At 47.3% G+C, this 15,455-nt stretch overlaps 1 protein-coding gene across 3 annotated transcripts in view; it reads left to right on the top strand.

The window, feature by feature from the left end:
- TSPAN9 (tetraspanin 9) overlaps positions 1-15,455 on the top strand; it is a 472,297-nt gene that overhangs the window by 119,690 nt on the left and 337,152 nt on the right. The gene's annotated exons all lie outside the window — the stretch shown is intronic.

Below are 15,455 nucleotides of genomic sequence, written 5' to 3' on the forward strand. Positions count from 1 at the left end.
CACTGTTTATAGCCTCCATAATAGATTCTGTCATATATTGCTGTAAAAGATAGTGACAGACACCCACGGGACTCCATGACAAGTCAGTGGGATCCATCAATGCCTTGGTGTCTGTCATTTGATGGATCTGTTCTCCTTCATTTTCAGTTTTCTCCTCCATGAGGAAAACTGGAAAGGACAGCACAGGCGAGAATCCAGCCCTTTCTTTTTATTCATTTCTGTTTTTTTGTTATTCTCTTAATCATGAATTCTCTTTTTATGTATTTATTTATTGTTTTATATAGTTTGTGCATTTGTTCTTTCTTTTTTGAATTTTCTGTCTATATTGTGTCTGCTCTGTATAAATGAGCGGTGATTGTATTGGAAGGGTCTGTTATTATGTTGATAGTTACACTTGAATTTCATGTAAAGCTATATGACCCAAGCTGGCCACAAGATATTAATATAAACATGGTGATAAATAGCGGGCATACTTTATGATAGGAGAACATGTTATGCGGTACTGTAATATATATGGCAAATGTAACAGATCTCCCTCATACAAAAGTTTCCATTGCCTGTCTATATACGTGCAAGACTGTATTTGGCCAAAGTATTGCTATACACTAAATCCACCTAATCCACCCCGACCCCTGCCTGGGATATGAACCTAGTTTACGTGTTGTTGTATCTATGCCAACGAGCCTACAAGAAATATATCCAACCAGTCAAGATGAAAAAGTTATTACATGATTGATAAACTATAGCACCAACTGTGCATATGTCATGTATAGATTGAAGGTGCACACTTATAGTCATTGCTTCTGGTGGGCCAAAGGTACCACATCTCGAAACCTACAGGAGCTTACCACAGACCCTAACTCTATAAATCTAAATTGACATGTATTTGCGTTTCCCTTAAACCAACACTTCCTATCCCTTTTTTTACCATCGTTATATTCCTCAAAAACAGCCAACTTTGCAAATAGTCTTGATTTTTATTTTTTATTCCCACCGTTTTATGTATACAGCTCCTATGCAGACCATTGTAACACACTGCAGACCCTGTATGTAGTCTTATCCTGCTGTCATGTGTTACTCCATTCTCTGTGGCCGGTTCTTGTTAAAGGGGTTGTCTGAGATTTTGATATTGATTGCCTAGTCTCAGGATAGGTCATGAATATCTGATTGGTGTCCTGACTCCAGTCCCCAGCCTCCCCCCCCCTCAACGCTGGTACGCTGGTCAGCAGTTTGAAGAGGTCGTGATACTCCGGTGAGCAATGCGACCACCTCAGAGCTTGCCAAGCTCAACACCGTACATTTTATAGCGGCTGTTCTTGGTATTGCAGTTCAGGCCCATTCATTTAAATTGGACCTAGCTTCACCTAGGCCTATGGACTGAGGAACATGATGTCACTGGCTGCAGTGCTCAGCGCGCCGTGGCCTCTTCAACAAGCTGATCATAGGGGGTTGGGGAGTCGGACTGTCACCAATCAGATATTGATGAAAACTATTCTGAGGTTAGGCCTTTGATAACAAAATCTAGGTCAATCTACATACAGAAGCGATATATAGGGCTGAATAGGAGCTGTATACACAGAACGGTAGAATATTTTGAAACAAGACTGAAAGCAAAGTAGCATATTTTTTTCATTTAGATGCATAAACACAATGAAAATGTGTATATAGCTGTGCGTCAGTTTTCACTGCAGCTCTAGCGTTTTTGTCACGAACCAGGAAGATCAGAATGAAAAGTACAAGTGGTTAAATTGAAATGTATTGTACGTAGTTTGTACTACTCATCCCTCATTCATCATAGTAGCTCAGGTGCTAAAATGGATATATGCTCACAACTGGATCTGCTATGTACACGAAAACGAGAATGCGACAAAATGAAATATCTCATTTAGATACTTCAGATGTGTCTTCCTTCTACATTCTATAAACATAAACCAGATCCTGTAATTCTGCAACAGCTTATATTTCAATGGCTGACATGGGCCATATGGCGATATGGTAACAGTATCTAGGAATCTGCGCTGTGATTTACTAAATAGTGGTATTATTAGACAAATGACTGGATTAACGCACACAGTTCGTCTGATCACTCAAACCCCCAAACTACAAAGGCAGAGACACAGGTCGAGACAGCTGGGAGGATGCAGGAATGTTCTCATAGGGTGAAATAGATACGCTTAAAGGCTTTGATATAAGAGGATGAAAAAACAGGCATTGGAAAAACTCATTCATACCGTCATTGCAGATGTTGCAAGAAATATATATATCTAGTAAAGTTCTATCATTCTGGAATTTCTGCTAATCCAGCACTGGGCAAAAATAGTCATAGCGTCAAATAGTCAGGAAATCCCATACGAGATGTTCCAGTACCTTTCTTTGGGGCAGTAATCAGCAGCACAGACATCACATACACTGATAGAGGCAGTGGCAAGCTTCATACCTGAAATGTTTGGTGTAAAGACTAAATTCAAAGGTTACAGTCATTAATGTTGATCGAGCACCAAAGTGCTCGGGTGTTAGGGTGCTCGGGTCGAACACCTCGGGATGGAATTGAAGCCAAAGGGAGAACCCGAGCATTAAACCAGGCACCCCCTGCTCTGAAGAGGGTAGGGTGTCTGGTTCACATGAAAAGGTCAGAAATTGATGGAAACACCACTGAAAAGGTTCAGGAACAGCATGGGGAGGATGTCTGGATGCATCTTGGACTCCCAGGTCGCTGCTGGGAACGATGTTGTCCGAGTAGTACGCCACTTTTATAGACTGACAATAATACACACAAAACCGAAGATAAAATCGATTTTAGAGGAAAAATTGTTAGGAAACATTCTTTCCTGTATATTTACTTGTATATAAAGTGCAAGTGCTGCCAAAAATTACAAGGAAGAGGCACTCCGATACAACCTGTATATCACATAATGGAGGACCTCATTCACATTGTGGAACAATTGTTCAGGTAGTGGGACTCCTACACTCATAAAGCCTATGTACTAAGTGAAACGGCTTCCAAAAATTACAAGGAACTGGCACTCCAATACAACCTTTACTACACATAAAGGAGGGCATCATACACCGTTGAAAAATTATGATTGATGGCCTGCTGGTAACCCTCAAAAACGTTAGGAGCAAGGCCGCAGGTGACCCTTTAAAACATTACGGGCGAAGGCCTGCTGCTGAGCTGACCATCTAAAACATTATATGCGAGGGCCTGCAGGTGAGCTGACCCTCTAAAAGATTGTAGGTGTTGACCTGCTGGTGAGCTGACCCTCTAAAACATTATATGCGAGGGCCTGAAGGTGAGCTGACCCTCTAAAAGATTGTAGCTGAGGGCCTGCTGGTGAGCTGACCGTCTAAAACATTACATGCGAGGGCCTGCAGGTGAGCTGGCCATCTAAAAGATTGTAAAATACAAAATAGAACAGAAAGTCAGTCCTGTGTCCCAACAAGGACAGTTACTTGCGCTGCTGCTGGTCCCGGAATAGTGTGGTAGGTCGCTCACACTGGTAAAGACAAGTCAAAGGGTTTTGGAACCGCGCTGCTGGAAACTATGTCTCCCGGTCAAAAGTGGATGGCAAAAGGGTATCAGCCCCTCTCCTCGACACCCAAAGGATACGATCCTTCCCAGACCTCCTCCTCTACAGGGTTTAAGAAGATAGGCAGAATAGTGAAGCACCCTTAGCAATCTTTTTATAAAAGGTTTTATTCTACTTACAACAAGTGAGTAGACAAAAGGCATAAAATACAAATCGGTCGTCACGTTCCTGCCCGACCCGGGTTTCGCTGCCTCGCTTCTTCAGGGGCGATAACTGCGCATGCTCGCAACCGAGCCCTTTAAATAGCCCAGCTGATCTCATTACTCAAGCCGGTGTAGTTCCGATCCATATAGCATATTTTCAAAACAACAATTATAAATCATACATAATAAAATCATATTCAGTGGTCCTTTAATACAATCACCTTTAAAACCTAAAGATAAAATAAGAATGAGAGCAAGTTTCCTCTCCTTATTACCAATTCATATATATACCCTTTCGGGTTACCGCTATTCTCTATATTCAAAGTATATGTTCAGCCTCCTTACAGGAATCCTATCCCACATCATATCCATACCTTCTGATATCCTAAAATGCTTCAACTCAGTCTATGATGTTAATAATACCGTCCCCTGGGTTCCGCCCACTCCTAAGACGTTGTACATGTATTCTCCACCTACTCCTGGAGCGTCATTCAGATAATCTCCACCCACTCCTGGAGCGTCATTCCGTATGACGCCGCCCACTCCGGTAGCGTCATTCAGGTATTCTCAACCCCGCCTCCACCCCTGACGTCCCCATCACGAGACGCCATGGTCCAATAGAACAGTCAGGAAAGCCTGACGTCACCCAAAGGTCCTTAGGAGGCCAGGTAGAGAACAGCCGAACGACGTCACCGGTAAGACCGCTTTACAATAGACATGGTTTTAAATCAAATTCGATGTTCAGCCCACTGGGTTGTAGGGTCCCTAGCTGGTAAATCCACTCCACCTCTTTCCTATTGAGTTGTGCCAGCGAGTCCCCTCCACGACAGTGTGGCTTAACAGTTTCAACTCCAGCAAATTTTAACCCATGCAGATTTTTTCCATGCATCAGTTTAAAATGTGCTGATACACTATGGGTCATCAGGCCTTTTCTGATGTTCCGTAGGTGTTCTTGTATCCTAACCTTCAGCTTCCTAACTGTCCTACCCACGTACTGGAGCCCGCAAGGGCATTCCAGCACGTAGATGATGCCCTCATTTTCGCACGAGCAATTGATCCTTATACGAAATTCGACCCCATTCTTTTTGGATACTATATGGTTAATATTTATCTGCCGTTCTTTAGAGTTCCGATTTTTACAACCTGCACAAAATCCACACCAAGTAAATTTTCCTCCTTCTTTTTTCACCTTTATATTTACTGGGGGAATGGCGCTACGTACGAGTTTCTCTCTAATGCTGGCCGCTTTTTTGAAAATAAAAGAAGGATTTGCAGGTATTATTTTTCCTATTGTTGGATCGTTTTTTAATACTCCCCAGTTCTTTTTCACCATTTTCTTAATATTATCGGACATGGAGCAAAACTTGGTCACAAATGAGAATCTGTAGTCCCCATCTCCCTTTTCCACTATTCCTTTTATATGTTCCTTTCTCCCCCTTGTTTCCATCTCCACATTCTGTATGCACACATCTAGATTAGCCTCATCATATCCTCTTTCCACAAATCTATTTTTTAACACCCCACATTGTGTTCTATAGTCGCTCACTTCAGTACAATTACGGGCCATCCTCTTGAACTGACCTTTCGGTATGTTCCTGAGCCATGGGCCGTAGTGACAGCTCTTTATGTCAATGTAGGAGTTAACATCTGTTTCTTTAAAAAATGAACTGGTTAAGAAGCGCCCATCTTCCATCCGGATACATAAATCCAAAAAATTAACTCTAGTGTTACTGATTTCCCCCACAAATCGTAGGTTCCAATCATTGTGGTTCAGCTGAGAGATAAAGGACTCAAGTCCCTCCCTCCCTCCCTCCCACACTAGGAGACAGTCATCAATATACCTCCTCCAGAAGGTCAATTTTCCCCCTGGGGTGTCCGCTCCTAGTGTGGGAAGGATGAAGCTCTCCTCCCAAGCCCCCATAAAAATATTAGCAAAGCTGGGGGCGAATTTCGCCCCCATCGCCGTGCCAATACACTGTACATAGTGTGAGTCTTTAAACCAAAAATAATTATAATCGAGGCAATAACTGAGACATTCCAAAATAAAGTAAAATCTAAAAGATTGTAGGTGAGGGCCTGCTGGTGAGCTGCCCCTCTAAAACATTATATGTGAGCGCCTGCAGGTGAGCTGACCCTCTACAACATTAGAAGCGAGGGCAGACTAATAAGCATGTTGATATGATGGAAGAGAAGGAGGAGGAAGACGAGAAAAGGAAGATTGAACCATATACCCTTTTTTGTGGTGGAAGGGCTGCATGGGAATACAGTGTATTCAGTACATTATAAAAACACATTTAAAGTGCCTTTATGTTCAGCTGCTTTCCTCTGGTGGAGTAGAGAAGTCAGGAGCAATCTAGGCCTTGTTCATTTTTATAAGAGTCAACCTGTCAGCATTTTCAGTTGACAGGTTGATGCGCTTATCAGTTATTATGCCCCCAGCAGCACTAAATACCCGGTCTAATAAAACACTGGCAGCAGGGCAGGCCAGCACCTCCAAGCAGTGGCGTCTCTAGCTTTCAAATTTTGGGGGGGCACACTGGGGGCCAGGACAAAAGTAGGGGCGGCAGCTAGAACAACGATACATTTACATAAGTATGCTTAGAAATGCTGCAATACTTTACCTAATACCTAAAACCGCAACAGGGAAGAAAAGTCCTGCTGTCTGTGGTTTTAAAAAAAAATAAACAATCACTCAGATTTCAACATGTCCTAGTTGCCTGTGGATGACACTTTTATAGGGAGGGGAATCTGTGGATGACACTGCTATGGGGGGGGGGGGATCTGTGGATGACACTGTTATGGAGGGGGATCTGTGGATGACACATACCGTATATAGCATCTTATGCTGAATGTGTCATCCCCATTTCCCCCTCCTTAACAGTGTCATCCACAGATCCCCCTCCCTATAACAGTGTCATCCACAGATCCCCCTCCCTATAACAGTGTCATCCACAGATCCCCCTTCCTATAACAGTGTCATCCACAGATCCCCCTCCCCGCCTCTCACAGGAGTGTACATTTGACATTTCTAAACTGTAATCCATATCCTGCAGTAACTTTAACTTTAAATCAGGATTCAGCGGCCGCTCATCTCTACTAGTACCTTAACCTTACACCACTCAGCTAGCTTTGGTAACAGGGCCAGGCTACAGCCTACAGGCACTGCCTGTTAGTTGTTACCCAGCGAGCGCTGATTTCTGCAGGTCAGAGGATACGGATTACAGTTTAGAAGAAATGTACACTCCTGTGAGCTGTGTCCAGTGGTGGATCCAGAGCCTGGTCTCGGGAGGGGCACTTCCAGATTAAGTGCATTCAGTCTGCAGCCAAAAAACAATGGTGCTTATAGAACAGACTACACAGTGTAGCGGTATACTGTATATTGTGTGGCACAGTGTATTCTATATGTGTATAACAAACATATTTCACATGAAAACTTACAATTACTTGGCTTGGCCCTTGGGGATCTCGAACACGACTTCAACACTTTGGCCGGGGGGCTCGGCGGAGCTGATGTTGTGTTTTATCCTAATGAGAAAGATTTCATAATAAGGATTTGGAGAAGGGGCAGAGGGATAGCAGAGCGAGGCTGGTGCTGCTACTAGGGGGTCATACCATGGGGGAGTAATAAAGCCCACCATTATGCCCCCCCAGTAGAATAATTCTCCTTTCAATGTGACAGTGAAAAAAAATTCCCCCTCTTGTAATGCCTCCAGTTGAGCTAATGTCCCCATAGTGCCCCCATAATGTGCCAGTATAAAATACCCCTATATAGTGCCCCCAGGAAATGCCCCATAGTGCTCATCTCCGCCCTTCCTTCTAGTGCCCCCCATAATGTATCAGTACAAAATGCCCCATATATTGTGCCCCAGTAGATGCCCTCAGTGTCCCGCATAATTTGCAAGTATAAAATACCCCTTCTTAGTGCCCCCGGTAGATGACTCCATAGTACTCCTCTCCTCCCTTCCCCATAGTATCCACCATAATGTGCCCCAGTATAAAATGCTACTGTACAGAGCCCCCCATATAAAATACCCCTTCTTTGTGGCCTCAGTAGATGCCCCTATAGTGCCCACCAATAATGTGCCAGTAATAAGTGCTCCCAATAATGTGCCAGTAATAAGTGCCCCAATCATGTGCCAGTAATAAGTGCCCCCCCATCACGTGCCAGTAACAAGAGCCCCCATCATGTGCCAGTAATAAGAGCCCCCCCAATGTGCCAGTAATAAGAGCCCAGCCCCCCATCATGTGCCAGTAATTTGAGCCCCCCTAATGTGCCAGTAACAAGATCCCCCCATCATGTGCCAATAACAAGATCCCCCCATCATGTGCCAGTAACAAGAGCCCCCATCATGTGCCAGTAATAAGCCCCCCATCATGTGCCAGTAATAAGCCCCCCATCATGTGCCAGTAATAAGACCCCCATCATGTGCCAGTAATAAGCCCCCATCATGTGCCAGTAACAAGAGACCCCCATCATGTGCCAGTAACAAGAGACCCCCATCATGTGCCAGTAACAAGAGCCCCCCATGTGCCAGTAATAAGAACCCCCATCATGTGCCAGTAACAAGAGCCCCCCATCATGTGCCAGTAACAAGAGCCCCCCATGTGCCAGTAATAAGAACCCCCATCATGTGCCAGTAATAAGAGCCCCCCATTTATGTGCCAGTTATAAGAGCCCCCCATCATGTGCGAGTAACAAGAGCCCCCCCATGTGCCAGTAACAAGAGCCCCCCATGTGCCAGTAATAAGAGCCCCCCCATCATGTGCCAGTAACAAGAGCCCCCCATGTGCCAGTAACAAGAGCCCCCCATGTGCCAGTAAGAGCCCCCCATCATGTGCCAGCCCAGTAACAAGAGCTTAAAGCCCCCCCCAATGTGCCAGTAGCAAGAGCCCCCCTAATGTGCCTGTGAAACTATTCCTATCAGAGGAAGGGGAAGGGACACGCCTCTCCCTCCCCTGCCCCGCCGCACTAGAACAGGCTGATGACTATGGAGATGAGCGCAATGGAAGCGCTCATCTCCCAGTGCCCAGCTGCGGCCTTTCAGTTGAGGGGGCACATAGGGGGTACAGCGTGATGTAGGGGGGGCCGTGGCCCCCTCTGGCCCCCCCTTGGCGACGCCACTGGCTCAAAGGCGTAGAGAGCCAGTTCGTGCACGTATCTAGCTTGGACACTCAGTAGTTGTAAAGCACAGAGGGATCATTGAGGACGCTGACACTGTCTGCTACGTACTCCTTTACCATCTTACAAAATTTTTCTCTTCTTGTGACACTAGGCCTCGCATCAGGGTGAGGATGCTGGCGGAGTGTCATGAAACTGTCTCAGGCTTTGGAGAGTGTTGCCCTGCCTCTGTTGGAACTGCTTTGTGTTCCCCTCGTCTCCCCTCCTCGGTTGCCCAAGGAACTACGTACTCTGCCGCCGACGTTGTCAGCTGGAAATTTGTGGAGCATTTTTTCCACAAGGACCTTCTGGTATTGCACCATTTGCTCATCCTCTCCACCACAGGAAGGAGAGATGAGAAGTTCTCTTTGTAGTGGGGTCGAGAAGGGTGAACAACCAGTAATCGGTGTTGGCCAAAATGCGCACAACGCGAGGGTCACGGGAAAGGCAGCCTAACATAAAGTCAACCATGTGTGCCATAGTCCCAACAGAAAAGACTTCGCTGTCCGCATCAGGAGGATGACTCTCAATCTCCTCATCCTCTTCCTCCTCTTACACACATCCACGCTGAACAGATGGAATAAAACTTCCATGGGTACTACCCTCTGTAGCGTAGGAAACCGTGTCCTGCTCCTCCTCCTCCTCCTCATCATCCAATTTGCACTGAGAAGACAAACTGAAGGTGGTCTGGCTATCACCCTGTGTAATGTCTTCCCCCATTTCCACCTCTTCCACATGCAAAGGGTCGGCCTTAATTGTGAGCAGCGAGCGTTTGAGTAGACACAGAAGTGTGATGGTGACGCTGATAATAGCGTTATCGCCGCTCACCATCTGTGTTGATTCCTCAAAGTTTCCTAAAACCTCACAGAGGTCAGACATCCATGCGCACTCCTTGCTTGTGAAGAGCGTAAGCTGATTGGAAAGGCGATGACCATGTTGCAGCTGGTATTCCACTACTGCCCTCTGCTGCTCACACAGCCTGGCTAACATGTGGAATGTCGAGTTCCAGTGCGTGCTCACGTTGCACAACAGTCGGTGATCTGGCAATTGTAAGCACTGCTGCAGCGTTGACAGACCGGCGGAAGCTGACGATGACTTGCAGAAATAGGCACACACACGGGGCAACTTCAGCAGTAGCTGAGTCAAATTGGGGTATGTTTTGAGAAACCGCTGAACCACTAAGTTGAAGACGTGGGTTAGGCATCGGATGTGTGTGAGCTTGCCGCGCTCCAAAGCCGCCACCAAGTTACGGCCATTATCAGACACAACCATGCCTGGTTCTAAGTTGAGTGGTGAGAGCCACAGCTCAGTCTGGTCTCTTATCCCCTGACACAGCTCTGCGGCAGTGTGCTGTTTGTCACCTAAGCAGATCAGCTTTAGCACGGCCTCTTGCCACTTCCCCACTGCAGTGCTACACTGCTTCCAGCTACCGAGTGATGGCTGACTGTTGCTGCAAGAGGATAATTCTGAGGTGGAAATGGAGAAGGAGGCGGTGGAGGAGAAGTGGGGGTTGGAGCTACTAACGCAGGTGGTGGAGGAAACCGTGATGGAATTAGGGCCCGCAATCCTTGGCGTCGGTAGCACCTGTGCCATCCCAGGATTCGACTCGCTCCTGGCGTCCACAACGTTCACCCAGTGTGCCATCAGGGAAATGTAGCGTCCCTGGCCAAAAGCACTTGTCCATGTGTCAGTGGTTAAGTGGACCTTTCCAGTAACTGCATTGGTCAGGGCACGGGTGATGTTACGGGACACATGCTGGTGTAAGGCGGGCACAGTACACCATGAGAAATAGTGGCGGCTGGGGACTGCGTAACGAGGGATGGCCGCCGACATCAGGCTGCGGAAAGCCTCAGTGTCCACAAGCCTAAATGGCAACATTTCCAGGGCCAGTAAATTGGAAAGTTGCGCATTTAGTGCTATGGCCTGTGGGTGGGTGTCTGGGTATTTGCCCTTGCATTCAAATGCCTGGTGTAAGGATATTTGTACGCTGCGCTGGGACACGGAAGTGGATGTGGTCGCTGATGGTGCTTGCGAAGGTCCAGGTGCAGGGCGGGAGACATCCGGGCCTGCGCCTTTGACAGGGGATTGGCTAACACATAACACAGGGGAAGAGGAGGCAGTGGTGTGACCCGCAGACACAGATTTTGGACCCAGGCGTTCGGCCCACCTATTACGGTGCTTTGATGCCATGTGGCAGATCATGCTGGTGGTGGTGAGGTTGCTAGTGTTCACGCTCCTGCTCATTTTTGTATGGCACAGGTTGCAAATTACAATTCTTTTGTTGTCCACACTTTCCTCAAAAAAGTGTGGAACACCTACCCCTTGGCAAGTGAGATTTCCGCAAGGGTGTGCTCTGGAGAACAGTTGCGGGCCTGTTTGGTGTGGCCAGCCTTCTACCTTTTGCCACCCCACTGCCTCTTCCAGCCTGTTGCGGTGCTGTGGATCCCTCCCCCTCTGTACTGCTGTCCTCGCTCGGCTTGCCACCTTCCCAGGTTGGGTCAGTGACTTCATTGTCCACCACCTCCTTTTCCACTTCCTCACTCTGCTCATCCTTCTGACTTGTTGACCTAACAACAACCTCAGTTATTGACATCTGTGTCTCATCCTCATCATCAACCTCTTGAGACACTAATTGCCGTCGACTTATTGGCAACTGTGTCTCATCATCATCATCCACCTCTTGAAACAATAATTGCTGTTCCCCACCGTCATCTTCTTGTGACTGTGGATGCTCAAGAGTTTGGGAATCAGTGCACAAGATCCCATGTCCCTCTTCAAGCGGGCTTGTCGAGAGACCCAAATGAAGGAATGGCGCTGAAAATAGTTCCCCGAAATTTCCTTGTGTGGGATCACTTTTTTGGAAAGACTCTCCATGGTGGGAGGAAGGAGGATCAGGGTGAGGATTGTGTTGACCAGATTTTTGGCTACTGAGACTGGACTTGGTGGAAGACAGGGTGGTGCTTAACCGACTGGAAGCATTATCTTCTGCAATCCAACCGACCACCTGGTCGCACTGGTCTGACTTTGAGAGCATTGTCATGCGCCGCCCTGCAAACTGGGACATGAAGCTAGGTATCGTGGATGATTGTTTTTCTTGTGCTGTGGCAGCAGGCACAGTTTCAACGCCCCCAGGGCCACGACCTCTGTTTGCACCATCAGCATTAAGGCCATTTCCCTGTCCCTTAGTGCTTACCTTCTTCATATTAAATGTTATATATGCTTGAAAGTATGTCACACGTACAGTAGCGTAGGATTTGTAAGTGTATGTGCAAAAAAATTAACCACCTCCAGACCGCCGAACGCAGCGACGCGTCCTGGAGGTGGTTGTTTCATTCCGCTTGGACGCGCCGGCGCGTCCTCTCGCGAGACGCGAGATTTCGGTCACAGCCGGCCCGCGCATGCGCATCGCGAGCCGGCAAAAGTTCGAGGACAATTGCATCAGCAACCTGCCAGCCAATGATCGTCGCTGGCAGGTTGCTGATTTTTTAAAAATCGAATCACAAGCCATATAACAGATCATATTAGTAAATATGATCTGTTATATGGCTTCTCTGCTCCTCTGCTGGTCCTTTTCGTCGGTTGGATCCAGCAGAGGAGCAGACTTCACAGTGAGTAGCACCAACACTACACCTTAGCCCCAGATCACCCCCCCTGCACCCCAATTAAGCCTTTGATCACCCCTTTGATCGCCCCTGTCAATCACTAGTGAAAGACAAAAAGTGATCAGTGTAAACTGTTACTTTTTTTTTTCACTAGTATTGGCTGTTAGGTTTTAGGGATAGTTTAGGCCCCTTGGTTAGGTAGTTAGCGTCAGTTAGTGCCCACCCCACCGCACCGCAGTCACTTTTATTCGCTGATTAGCGTATCGCTAATCAGCATTTGTACTTTTATAGTATCTGTAAGTGATCAAAACTGATCACGGTCAGATCTATAATTGTATTAGTGTCACCTTAGCTCGCCCTCCACCCAAAACGCAGTGTTTGCCCGATCAGGCCTGATCGGTCGCCCACACGTGCGTTCACCCACGCCCGCCCCACCGCAGTGCCAAAAAATTTTTTTTTTTTGATCACTGCACATTCACTTTACACGCACTGCGGCGATAAAAAAATCAGTTTTGATATTTTTTATCAACCGCAGCGGCCTCCGGTACTTCGCTAGCCTCCCCTTTGTAAGACAGGTTTGCTTTTTTTCTTGGGTAGTCTCAGGGAATACCCCTAAATTTAGTAGTCCAAAATGTCAAACAGGGGGTATTCTTCTGAAGAGGCCTACAGGATTCTGACCCAGTCGGATGAGGAATGGGAACCCTCATCTGACGAATCTAGCGGGTCAGAATATGAACCTGTGGAAAGCAGTGGCTCTCTGACCCAAAGTTCGGACGAGGAGGTGGAGGTCCCTGATAGAACCAGCCATACCCGGCCCCGTGTCGCTAGACCACAGGTTACGCAGGATCCGCTTCAAGAGCAGCAGAGTGGGGCTGTCGCTGTCGGATCACGTGGTGAGGCATACACCAGCAGCGCAGCCCTTCCTGGACCTAGTACCAGCACTGCCGTACAACCTGTTGAAGTAGCGAGCACCAGAAGGGCAGTTGAAGCTGGTACGGTGGCACGTGCAGTAGTTACCCCGTCGCAGCCACCGCACAGACAGGCCCGTAGAGCCCCTAGAATCCCTGAGGTGCTGGCAAACCCTGATTGGCAGTCACCAACTTCAGCCGCACCATTAGTTCCCCCTTTCACCGCCCAGTCTGGAGTTCGGGTTGAGACGGCTCAAATCGGTTCGGCCCTGGGATTTTTTGAGCTGTTCTTGACTGCGGAGCTCTTGGACTTAGTCGTGGCAGAGACAAACCGGTATGCCACACAATTTATAACCGCAAACCCGGGAAGCTATTATGCCCAGCCTTTCTGGTGGAAACCAGTCCAAGTTTCCGAACTTAAAATTTTTCTGGGCCTTCTCCTCAACATGGGTCTAACTAAAAAGCATGAATTGCAGTCATATTGGTCCACGAACCCAATTCATCACATGCCCATGTTCTCTGCTGCTATGTCCAGGACACGATTTGAGACCATCCTGCGTTTTGTGCATTTTAGCGACAACACCACCTCCCGTCCCAGAGGCCACCCAGCTTTTGACCGGCTCCACAAAATTCGGCCCCTCATAGACCATTTCAACCAGAAATTTGCAGATTTGTATACCCCTGAGCAAAACATCTGCGTAGACGAGTCCCTAATACATTTTACCGGGCGCCTTGGCTTCAAACAATACATCCCAAGCAAGCGTGCCCGGTATGGGGTCAAATTGTGTAAGCTCTGTAAAAGGGCCACAGGCTATACCCACAAATTTCGGATCTATGAGGGAAAAGATCAGACCCTGGAGCCGGTCGGTTGCCCTGACTACCTGGGGAGCAGTGGAAAGACAGTCTGGGACTTGGTGTCACCCTTATTCGGCAAGGGGTACCATCTTTATGTGGACAATTTTTACACAAGTGTGGCCCTCTTTAGGCATTTGTTTCTAGAACGGATTTGCGCCTGTGGCACCGCGCGAACTAGTCGCGTGGGCTTCCCCCAACGGCTCAATACCACCCGTCTTGCAAGGGGGGAGAGGGCTGCCTTGTGTAATGAAGAACTGCTCGCGGTGAAATGGAGAGACAAGCGTGACGTTTACATGCTCTCCTCCATTCACGCAGACACGACAATCCAAATTGAAAGGGCAACCCGTGTCATTGAAAAGCCCCTCTCAGTCCACGACTATAATGCGCTCATGGGAGGGGTGGACTTCAATGACCAGATGTTGGCTCCCTATTTAGTTTCCTGCAGAACCAGACGCTGGTATAAGAAGGTGTCTGTATATTTAATTCAATTGGCTCTGTATAATAGTTTTGTTCTCTACAGTAAGGCTGGGAGAACACGATCCTTCCTCAAATTCCAGGAAGAGATCATCGAGAACCTCCTGTATCCAGAAGGTTCCGTGGCCCCATCCACCAGTGTAGTTAGCCGTCTACACGAGCGACATTTCCCCAGTGTCGTTGCTGGTACCTCAACCCAACCGCCACCCCGAAAAAAATGTCGTGTCTGTAGCAGGAGTGGAATAAGGCGTGACACCCGCTATTTCTGTCCTGACTGCCCTGACCACCCTGCCCTATGCTTAGGAGAGTGTTTCCGGAAGTACCACACACAGGTACACCTAGCATAGGGATTGCATCTCACAGGACAGGCACACAGGGCTATTGGGGCCCTTTTACTCACAGCTGCTGCAAACCTCTCCTTTCACCTGGGAAAAAGTGCATAACGTACTTCGCCACATCTTTGGGCGATTTGCGCTTTGCACATTGTCCCATGGGGAAGGAGAGGTTTGTTCTATAAAGGTAAAAAAAACGAAACAAAAAAAAAATTACCGGTAAGTAAAAAAGTTAAAAAAGTTAAAAAAAGTTAATATGTTCTGTTCTGAAGTTACTAAATTTATTGCGTTGCGGCCTGGTTTTTTCTTTTTTCTTTTGTTTTTTTTACCTTCCAGGTGGACCAACCGATCGACTAGCTGCAGCACTGATGTGCATTCGGACAGAAGCATTGCGCT

The sequence above is a fragment of the Bufo bufo genome, chromosome 1 (genome assembly GCF_905171765.1).
Source record: "Bufo bufo chromosome 1, aBufBuf1.1, whole genome shotgun sequence".
Taxonomy (NCBI): domain Eukaryota; kingdom Metazoa; phylum Chordata; class Amphibia; order Anura; family Bufonidae; genus Bufo; species Bufo bufo.